Source organism: Cricetulus griseus, chromosome 2 (genome assembly GCF_003668045.3).
Source record: "Cricetulus griseus strain 17A/GY chromosome 2, alternate assembly CriGri-PICRH-1.0, whole genome shotgun sequence".
NCBI lineage: Eukaryota > Metazoa > Chordata > Mammalia > Rodentia > Cricetidae > Cricetulus > Cricetulus griseus.
Genome location: NC_048595.1, coordinates 240,591,468 through 240,602,555, shown reverse-complemented (window position 1 = coordinate 240,602,555; position 11,088 = coordinate 240,591,468). Strand labels below are relative to the sequence as shown.

Genomic DNA, 11,088 nt, shown 5'->3' with positions numbered 1-11,088 from the left:
AAGATCTTGGGCATTTCATCATTCATGCATCAGAATGGGGGAGCTATGCCAGCAGAGGAGACAAAAATATAATGCAGCAAGTAGACAGATGAACCTAAAGAAAACAATGGCAGGAGACAAGTAAAATAACTGTCAACTGTGGTCAAAACATAAGACCCTTCCTTGATTATTGATTTTAAAATTTATAAGCCTTATGCACTTTAAGGAAAATAAAATTTTCATCTTCTCATGTATGGAAACACGCCTTCAACCACAGACTTTCTTAGGCATCACAAAACAAGTACTCAATCACCTTGTTTTGAATTGTCCTATAATGTTCTGTACAATTTACATGGTAAAGAAACAATACTGTTTAACAATGTTGTATTACTTGCTTTCATCACAAAACCTTTCAGAGTGAAATAGTATACTTTGAGGAACCACTATCTCCATTTCTGCACTAGAGGATCCAGGTGAGGAAGTTATTTTGCTGACTTTAAGGAAGAGCATCAAGCACCCTGACATTACAGCCTCTGGAGGTCAAAAGTGCTGTAATTCTAAAATGAATTTATTCCTTTTTGTTAGCCCCCTGTCAGGTTAATCGAAGGTCTACTATTCTCCAAGGCAGCTAACATCATTATTTTGAAATCACACCCCTTTATTTGCTGGCCTAACTAGTTCTCTACCAGTGCCCACTCTAATTATCAAGTAAACTACTGCTTTTAATTATTATATTTTACATCTTCCAAATAAGGTATTGTCACTAATATTCATATTCTTGGTAAATCAAATATGTGGCAACACATGGTCATGTGGTTTCCCATTTGGGGAAGAAACACTCACTAAGAAGCTCCCAGTTTTTGATCATTCTCCTACTTAATTCTAACATCAAGAGTCTATTCCATGGGATATAGACTTCTCTAAATATGAGACTTGTAAAAATAACTTCATGGATTTTTGATTGCTACTGTGACCAATTACAAGAAACTTAATGCCTTAAAACAAAGCAAATTTATCACAGCCTGGTGTTGAATCACTGAAGGATTTTCCACTTCCATGTATGGCAAGGCCCAATCCTGTCTTCAGTTGGCCTTTCTTCCCTTCTGGAAGCTCCATGTGTGGTCACTCAGCTCTTCTCTTTAATTCAGCTCTTTGATTGTGTAGACTGAGGTTCTCATTTCTCTCCTTATTGCTAGGATTGAATTTTCCTGAGAATGTTCAAGCACTTTGTCACCCTAGAGTATAGCAGTTTTCAAAACAATAGTGGAGTGCTTAGTTTTTGGCATGATCTGTCTGGTTTCTCTGTATCTCCCTTGGACGTTACAACAGAGAGATTGATGCCCATAGAGTGAATAGATTGGCTTACTCCTAACAATGTAATATAACTAATTGGCTGGTTTTCAGATTTGAACTTGTAGTTTTATCCGAAAAGCCACTTCATATTGCTGTGAACAGTAACATTTAGTTGGATAAACAATGGAGTGGAAGCTTGCTAAGACATGTGTGAGAACAGGAAAAAAAAAAAAAAACCTTGGTATGCATTTGCCGTATCTTGAGTTTTATCTGATTATAACATAATTTGTCTCTAATTGATACTAGCTTAGAGTTACATAAACACATGATTTAACAAGAAAGAAATGAAAGAATTGCTCTGATTTGTGTATTCTTACAGTAGAAAAGGAAGAATGATTTACTCTGGAAATCTAAATTTGTAATCAAAGCATTGACTATATGCTATAATTCTAAAATAAATCTTTAGGACATGTAGCTATTATCACATTATAACTCAAGATTTGTGCCTTGAGAATATTTTTCATAATTCATTTATAATTAATGTCTTCAAACATTTCTCATATAATGATGATTTAACTTACCAAGATACTGAAACCAGTCAATATAATTTTACCTCATAATACTCAACTGGTTCTATGAAAATGCAAATTAAAAATCAGAGTATTAGGCAAATTGCATTTGCATGCATATGGTGTATATATATAAAATGATTCAGAATATTGGCTATCATTATTACCCAATCATTACACTCATAGACTATAATAAGGAACAAGAGGAATTTGCCACATAAAAGACATTAACAAAATTGAAATTTTTACACGCTTATAATTTATATCCTAAGCTCTAACAAGACCTGAATGCCAAAATCAATATACCTGAGAAAATAAGTTAAAAGCAGTATTTCTTCTAGCTCTGTAGGGAATAAACTTAATGAGGTTAGATATTATCTAGATCTTTTCAAAAGGGTTTAAAAATACACTACTACCTTTTCTATTTAAACTCGGCCCTAACTCACTGAAGCATGTTGTAGTGTAGTAACTCAGAGGTTAACAGGCGATTCTTGATGTTAGACAGCTAAGATGAGCTTTGAATGGCAGATTCACTAGAAACATTATTTCCCAGCATTTCTTGAGTTCAGTATTTGCTTTTCTTAAACAGAGAACATGAATCATTACTTAGACTGCTACTTTTATTAAATATAATTAGGAAACTATTTTTAAAATATTTAAGCTTTCAAAAAGTGTGTGTGTGTGTGTGTGTGTGTGTCTGTGTGTGTGTGTGTGTGTGTGTGTGTGTGTGTGTGCTCATATGCATGTAGATTCCCACATAAGCACATAAGTAGAAGAGGTTGCTCAATCCCTAGAACAGTTAGAGGCTGTTGGGAACTGACCTATGTGGTTGTTGGGAACTGACCTATCTGGTACTAGGAACTGATCATCTCTGTAAGAGCAGAATGGCAAGCCATCTCTCCACTTCCCCCCTAAGCTATTCATGTATAGAATATTAAATGTCTATTACCCATTTTTCCATTGAAATGAACACAAAATCACCCTTTAGTTTCTTTTTCAATGCTTTCTGAAATAGTGAACGTTGTACAGATAGTTTAATATGGGATAATTTGTAAAAAAAAAAACTTAAATGCAGGCAAGTTTTTTGCTTCTGTAATATTGTACTTTAATACATACCTATTAACTTAGGTAGGGTTGGTAAACAAAGTTACAGTTCATATGTGGCTTGAGGATCTTAATGTGTTCATAGAAATGAAGCTGTGTTAAGAGGCTGAGCAATGTTATCAAGAAGAAACATGGTTTATAGTGGTTTTATACTATTGTTTTATTAAATTTTGGGGTTGTATACAAAATTTAAAGACAGATTGTGGTGGTTTGAGTAAAAATAGCCCCCAGTGACTAATCACTATTTGGAAGGATCAGGAGGCATGATCTTGTTAGAGGAAATGTGCAGATGTGACGGGATGTGGGCTCTGTGGTTCAATATCCCACATAAATCCCAGAGTTTCACTCTCTTCCAGCTGCCTCTTGGATCCAAAGGAAGATCTTTCAGCTACTTCTCCAGCAAAATTTCTGCCTGCGTGCTATCAAGCATCTCATCATAATGACAATGGACTAAGCTTCTGAAATTGTAAGTGAGCCCCAACAAAATGCTTTCTTTTATAAGAGTTGCCACAGACATGATGTCTCTTCACAGAAATAAAACGCTGACTAAGACGGGTTGGTGACAGGGAGCAGAGTATTGTGACAGGTCTGATCATGCTGCTTGTAGACTTTTGGATTTTGTATTAAGAAATCAGTTGAAAACTTTAAATGTGTGTTAAAGGGCCTTATTAATGGGAGAGTGGAAGACAGTGGTGTTGAGAGTAATGAAGATTGTGATGGCCCAGCTCAAGAGATGTAAGAGGAGAAAAATATTAGTAAGTGTCATAGAGCCATTTTTGTAAAATTTTGGTAAAGAATGAGAGTACTTCCTGTTCTTTTCATTAAAAAAAACTCTATGAGACTGTGTTGAAGAGTTTAGTTTTAATGTAATAGGCCAGAGAGATTTTAATACAGACTTGTATTGAACCTGTTGCATAGTTACTATTTGGAGACTCTTTGTGAGTGTAGGATTTAGAGAAAGAGAGAGAGAGAGAGAGAGAGAGAGAGAGAGAGAGAGAGAGAGAGAGAGAGAGAGAGAGAGTCTGAACAGTTATTAGCAATCACTCTTATACAGATATGTAATGAAAAGGAACAAGTAGAGCAGGAAAAAACACAAAATGTACAGTTTGAAGAGAAAAGAGCACCACGGGGTGTAATGGAGCTAATTCCCATGCTCAAGGAGATAAAAAGTTTAAAGAAAATCTTGATGCAAACAGGAATAAAGTGAAAGAACCCACTCATCTAGGCTTCCAGTTTGTGAAAAAGAATTAAAGAAAAACTTAACATCATCAATAAAAGCTTATGCAGATGCAATTGAATGAGGGGGCATGTTCCATCCCCAGCAATCAACAGATCTTGGCAGCTTCAGACATATAATCTGAGAAAAGGATGAAAGAAATAGGTTATGGAATCTCCCTTTGTGACTAAGGAAAGCTGCTTAAGCGAAGAATGTGCCAGGGTAACCCAGCATGGAGGCCCGGAATGGTGGTTACATAAAGCTGTGAAGCTGAGGCTTTATTTCATTGGAAACCCCAAGATGTTGGAGCTTCCAGAGTCATGCAATACTTGTCAAGGATAGCTATAGTCTGGGTCTGTAACAAGCTGGAGGGAGCTGGAGATCTGAAGAGTCCTTGGCATCAGACAAAATATGCAGAGTTTGTGGTTTGCTGTATTGGTTTGAGGTCTTGCTTTTGTCCAATATTTTCTTATTATGCTTCATTTTCCTCCCTTTTGGATGCAATGTATATTCTGTGTCACTGTATCTTGGGAATACATCTACTTTTAGTTTGATTTTCTGAAGGGTGACAGTTAAGAGATTGCTTGAGTCTCAGAAGAGACTTTGAGATGTTGAGATTATGCTTGAAGAAATCAGTGTACCACCAAGGGATGTTACCTTCTGGGCCCAGGACTAAGCACAGACCACAACCAAATGAAAATTCCCAATGCAAAGACAGCCTTTATTAGGCAGGATAATGACAGAAGTTGGCTGGATCTGAACCTTGCAGAAATATCAGCAAAAGGTTCTGCAGGAGTGATTTTCAAAAGGAAAAAGGGATGTCTGCTAGTATGAATTAGGGTGAGTTTGTAAGTTCTGATTGCATATGTTAGTTACAAATAAGGGATTTTCACAGCTGCACCTTGGTGGAGAGTCTCTGAAATGAGTCAGGGACAAGGGAGTGACCAAGTAAGGAGTCTAATGGGGGTAAAGTGGTTTAGAAAAGGAGGGAGGAAGGGAAGGCCCCAACAGAGCCATGTTTGCCATGCTCAGGGCCTGTGAGAACCTTTCACTTATACTGTGGGAGCTTTTGAAGCTGTGTCAAATGAACGTCTTTGCATTATGATATGACTACAAGCCTGGAGGACAGGGAGTGAACTCATAATAGTAATACAATATAAATACTTTAACTTCTTTATATTCGTTAAGATTCAACTGAATTTATGTAATTCAAGCATAGAAGTAAGATTAGATTAAAAAGGTTTACAATAAAATAAGAGCTATTATGTTGGTTGGCATGAAGTAACTGGATGCTGTACACAAATAATCTAGAAACAATGTAATATTCAATTGATTATATAAAGAATGTGGGAAAAAGTGAGGATTATAAAAACACTAAAATTGAGCAACCAGACAGATGAAATTGTCATTAATTGTGATGGGGAGGACTTTGGAACAGGTAAAATCAATTATTGGTTGGGATATTTTTTGTCATAATGAGTCATCATTTATAGAACAACTTAATAGGATTAAATTCAATGATATTGTGTTAATTGCTAACTGTAAAATGTTAAGATTCTCCCCCAAACTCTCATTTTAATTATGTCTAACTTTGTGAATAATGATGATACTGAGGAAGATTTTGAGGCTAAAAGGTGATAAAAGATATAAAACTTCATTATGCTTGGTTAAAAAAGAAGAAAATAAAACTTGACTGGCATACATTAAAACATAGAGGAGTAGAGGGAAGAATTGGACTTAGGATTCTTGTAATGTAGGTGACCCTATAGTGGCATATAAAAAGGTATGCAAAATGAATATGCCTTTACTCATGTAGATAAATCTTGTCTAATTCACTGACATATGTCAGTTTGTATTTACACACACACACACACACACACACACACACACACACACACATATATATATAATTGATTTTTGTACTTCATGATTTAAGAAATAAGTAAAAGAAAATCATGAAATGAGAAAAATGTTTAAGCTACAATTTAAATAGCAGAAAGTGCCTAAGGTCTATTGAACAGCAGAAAGTATTGGCCTCAGATAGGAGCCTGGACAGTTAATCCATAGAAACAGGAGATAACATAGACTGTATGTCAAAGGCCTGCTGCTTTTTTAGATATGGTAGAGATAGAGGGTATCTGGAAAAATGTTTCAGTTTTCCAATTTGTTTAAGAAATAATGTTATCGTATGAGAATCAGGAAATACAGGAGATTTGTCTGAGGATGAAAATTACATTTTATATGATGCTGTAGTGTAGGAAAACTACAAAAAGTGCAGGCCATGTGAATTTCAAACAGTTGACTATTTTTGAAAATTAAAAAGTTGTTGTCCATAGCCTTGCTCCTTCTTTATACAGGGCAAGTGAGCACTTGTGAGAGGGATCAGTGTGTCCTTGATGGGTGAAACATGTTCAATCTTATCATTTAATGAAAATGTTTCTTCACAGCTTAGTCATGTTGAGACAGACTTCAAATGTTAACTCCCTCCATTCACCCATCTCTAATAAATCCTTAGAATCCCTCTTCTTACATGTTCCCTGTATTCTCGGTGTGTGTGTGGGTGTCTGTGTGTGTGTTTGTGTGTGTGTGTGTGTTTGTGTGTGTGTGTGGGGGGGTGTTGTTTGATACAGATGCAGAAGTACATTCAAAGACAGAATGCCTTAGGAGACTTTTTCTCTAGTTTCAGTAAAAATATGAACTACTGAAGGGAGGGAGAGAAAGAAAGCGAGAGCCAGGAAAAGTGAAAACTCTGTGACAAGGAAAGAAAAAAACCTGTACAACAAAGATTTGAAAATTACACTGGGTATATTGCTTGAATCACGAAGTCTATCTGCAGTCCAACAACAAATCTTAATTCCTGCATATCACACTGATATTGGTAACTATCTCTTGGAAATATTCATCTGAAGCACAGTCAATAGGCCATTTAAAAATTATCTCTGGTGACCATTTATTTAGGCAGCTCTTCAAGGCAAGGTCTCTGTCCACATAGCTTGTCTTACATCAGAGGACAAGAATCATGAAATTAGTTTTCTGACCTGAAGAATCCCTCTGCAGAGAAAAAAATGAATAAAAAATCATGCATTTCCTCATGCTGGGTAAATCTGCTTTGAGCCATAGACTGAAAAGAGACTCTCTAGACCTATGGAGGGAGGATGAGCAGTGCTAACCATTTAATGGAGCTTGGGTATGATATATGCCAATTGCAAGCTTGTCAAGAGCACCTACTAGAGGCTGACAGAAAACTTCAGTTATAATACCCAATGTTCAATTCTTGAACTACACATTTTAACTGCAGTGCAAGAAAACACAGAGAGCATAATGCAATTACTGTTCTGCTGTCTTTGTAAAATAATAATTATACCAAGAGCAGTGAAACTATGAAAGCATGGAGACAGTCTCATGTCTTTATGCAGACAAGTCATCACATAGGGACAGGTTGCATTTAATACTTAATTTTAAACTGTACTGATTGTAGGGTATGATTTCGGTCACCATTCCTTTCTCCTTCTCACATCTTTTTTTTTTTTTTTTTGAGATAATCCTGCCAGAAGATATTGCTTGGCCTGGGGCATTTTTCATGTCTCAAGTTCCCTAAAGCTGGGATTGTTTTAGGCTTCTTAATTACTTTCTCTTTTCATCCTATTTTCAGCTGAAGCTATCATGTCACCTTATTTGTTCCTTGCATTCTCCACCTCATCTTTATTTTCTTTATTTTTCTGTGTTGTTCAACAGTAATTGCTAATTTTGTTTTATTTCATTTCAATCTTTACCCAAATAACATCAGCTTTATTTCCTTTCTCTTTATTTTCCAAAGGCTGCAGAAAATGAGAGAGGCTGTTTTAATTAGGTACTATTACATTTTAAATGCACCTATATAGTCAGTATTTTGGTATGAGGAGTTTGAGAGTTTAAACACAGACCCTTTAAAATATATGGATATTGAAACAATCTATTGGTCACCCAGTCCACATGGCAAAAATGATAACTAAACTCCATTACAATCTTGTATTACTCAGGGTTCTCTGTATGGTTAGAACTGATAGAATGAATATTGTATACATATGTGTACACACACACACACACACACACACACACACACACACACACACCAATATGTGTGTGTCTCCTCTGTGTGTTTATAATTCATTAAACCAATTTCGTTGAAATAGTAACAAGAGTTTTCACTCAGTCCACAAGGATATGTGCCTCTGAAACCACCAAAACTGTACAGTTCCTGGAAAACTGCTGTTTCAGAGTCAATGACAGAAGCCAAGAATGCTAGTGTGATATCAGTGACAGAATGAAGAAGAGCAGCATCAGAGTCAGACAACAAGTGATTAGAAAGAAGGCAATGAGCTAAAGGCAAGCACGTCCTCCCACTACACTGTTTTGACTAGGCTGCCTCTACAAGGTGCCCGCCACATTTTAATTGGGTCTTCCCATATTAGTTAAAACAATGAGGAAAATTTGACAGTTGAGGCCATTGGATGATTCAAATATGTGGAACTTTAAGTTAAGCCAACTATCACAGACCTAGTCCCACTGAAAATTGCAAACACTTCTAAAATCAACCAGGGGAATTTAAGTGATTGAAAACACCCAATAACCTAGCCAAAGATAAGCAAGCCTCACTAAAGAAACACAGGGAAAAATTAAGGCAACATGACTTCACAAAGACTGGTCAACTCCACAGTAATAGATTCAAATGTGAGTTAGATGAAATTCCATACAAAGATTTTCAAAGAATAATTGTAAGAATTTTAAATCAGAGTACTTAAATAAACTCCAGAATAAAATTAAAGACAGTACTAATAACATCTGAATGTAATAATAAAATCTACATAGAATGTAAAGAGGAATTTTAAAAGTTGTAGAAAGTTATGAAACAAAACCTATCATAGTCATGTGTTGGAAGTGAAAACTTCAATGATTTCATTGTTTTTTTACATTTAAAAAAATTTATTAGTTCAAATTAGGAACAAGCTTGCTTCACATGTCAATCCCTTCTCCCTTCTTCCCCCCACCTCCTCAAACTTCTCCCCTAACATCCCACCTGTCCCCCATCCCATCCACCCTCCACTCCCCAGTCAGGGTAGGTCCCTCTACAGGGGTGCCCCAAAGTCCAACAAATCATCCTGTGCATGGCCTAGGCCCTTCCCCATTTGTTCATGCAGAGAGTGCATCCCTTCACATGGGATGGGCTCTGAAAGTCCCTTCTTACCCCAGGGAAAAATACTAATCCACTACTAGGGGCCCCCTGGAGTGCAAGGGCTCCTCATTGACATCCAAGTTCAGGGGTCTGGATCAGTCCTGTGCTGGCCTCCCAGACAGCAGTCTGGGACCATGTGCCTCCCCCCCTTGTTCAGGGCAGCTGTTTCTGTGGGTTTCACCAGTCTCTTACGGACCCCTTTGATCTTCATTTCTACCACTCTGCAACTAGGTTCCAGAGATCAGTTCAGTGTATATCTGTGGATGTCTGCCCTTGCTTCCATCAGCTACTGGATGAGGACTCTAGGATGGCATAAAAAGTAGTCATCAGTCTCATTATAGAGGAAAGGCATTTAGGGTAACCTCCCCACCATTGCCTAGATTGTCAGGTCGTGTCATCCTTGTATATTTCTGGAAATCTCCCTAGTGCCAGATCTCTCCTCAGAGCAATAATGGCTCCCTCTGATATGGTATCTCTCACCCTGCTCTCCTCTATTCTACCCCCAACTCAACTTTTCTGCTCCTCCATTTCATCCTCTTTCCTCCTCTTCTCATCTCATTCTGGCAGCTCCCTCTCCCCTACCCTCATGCTCCAAATAGCTCATGAGATCCTGCCCCTTCTTATTCTCTGGGGTCCATGCATTTTTCCATTAGAGTCCTTCTTGTTCCCTAGTTTCTTTGGTGAAGAGGACTGCAGGCTGTTAATCCTTTGCTTCATATCTAAAATTCATATATGAGTGAGTACATACCATGCTTGTCTTTTTGTGACTGGATTTCTTCTAGTTTCATCCATTTGCCTGCGAATTTCGAGATTTCATTGCTTTTTTCTGCTGAATAGTACTCCATTGTATAAATGTACCACATTTTCTCTATCCATTCTTCAGTTGAGGGGCATCGAGGTTGCTTCCAGATTCTGGATATTACAAACAACACTACTATGAACATGGTTCAACATATGTCCTTGTTGTATAAATGTGCATTATTTGGGTATATGCCCAAGAGAAGAATTGCTGGATCTTTAGTTAGACTGATTCCCATTTTTCTGAGCAACAGCCAAAATGATTTCCAAATTGGTCTTACAAGTTTGCCCTCCCACCAGCAATGGCGGAGTGTTCCTTTTTCTCCAAATCATATCCAGCATAGATTGTCATTGGTGTTTTTGATTTTAGCCATTCTGGCCAGTGTAAGATAGTATCTCAGAGTTGTTTTGAGTTGCATTTCTCTCATGGCCAAGGATTTTGAGCACTTTGTTAAGTGTCTTTCAGCTATTTCAGATTCCTCTGTTGAGAATTCTCTATTTAGTTCTGCACCTCATTTTTTAATTTCATTGTTTGGTGTTTTGGTGGCTAGCTTCTTGGGTTGATTTTATATTTTGGGGTTGGTGAAGATATTTTCCCATTCTGTGGCCTTTCGTTTTGTCTTACTGACTCTGTCCTTTGCCTTATAGAAATTCTAAGTTTCAGGAAGTTCCATTTATTAATTGCAGATCTCAATGTCTGTGCTACTGGTATAATGTTCAGGAAGCGGTCTCCAGTGCCATTTCGTTCAAGGGTTCAAGGTTATCTCCCACTATCTCTTCTAGAAGATTCAGTGTGGCTGGATTAATATTGAGATCGTTGATCCATTTGCACTTAAATTTTGTGCATGGTGACAGGTATGGATCTATCTGCAATCTTCTGCATGTCCGAATCCAATTGTGCCAGCACCATTTGTTGA

General features: G+C 37.2%; 1 long non-coding RNA gene across 5 annotated transcripts in view; it reads left to right on the top strand.

Annotated features, from left to right (window-relative positions):
- The first annotated feature begins 3,244 nt into the window (after positions 1-3,244).
- Positions 3,245-11,088, top strand: part of LOC113834355 — a 100,284-nt gene continuing 92,440 nt past the window's right edge. For 4 of the 5 annotated variants that reach the window (XR_003482833.2, XR_003482832.2, XR_003482831.2 and 1 more), the window contains exon 1: positions 3,245-3,411. This is a non-coding gene — a long non-coding RNA (uncharacterized LOC113834355). The remainder of the gene's footprint in view (positions 3,412-11,088) is intronic. The other variant, XR_003482835.2, reaches the window with a different exon arrangement.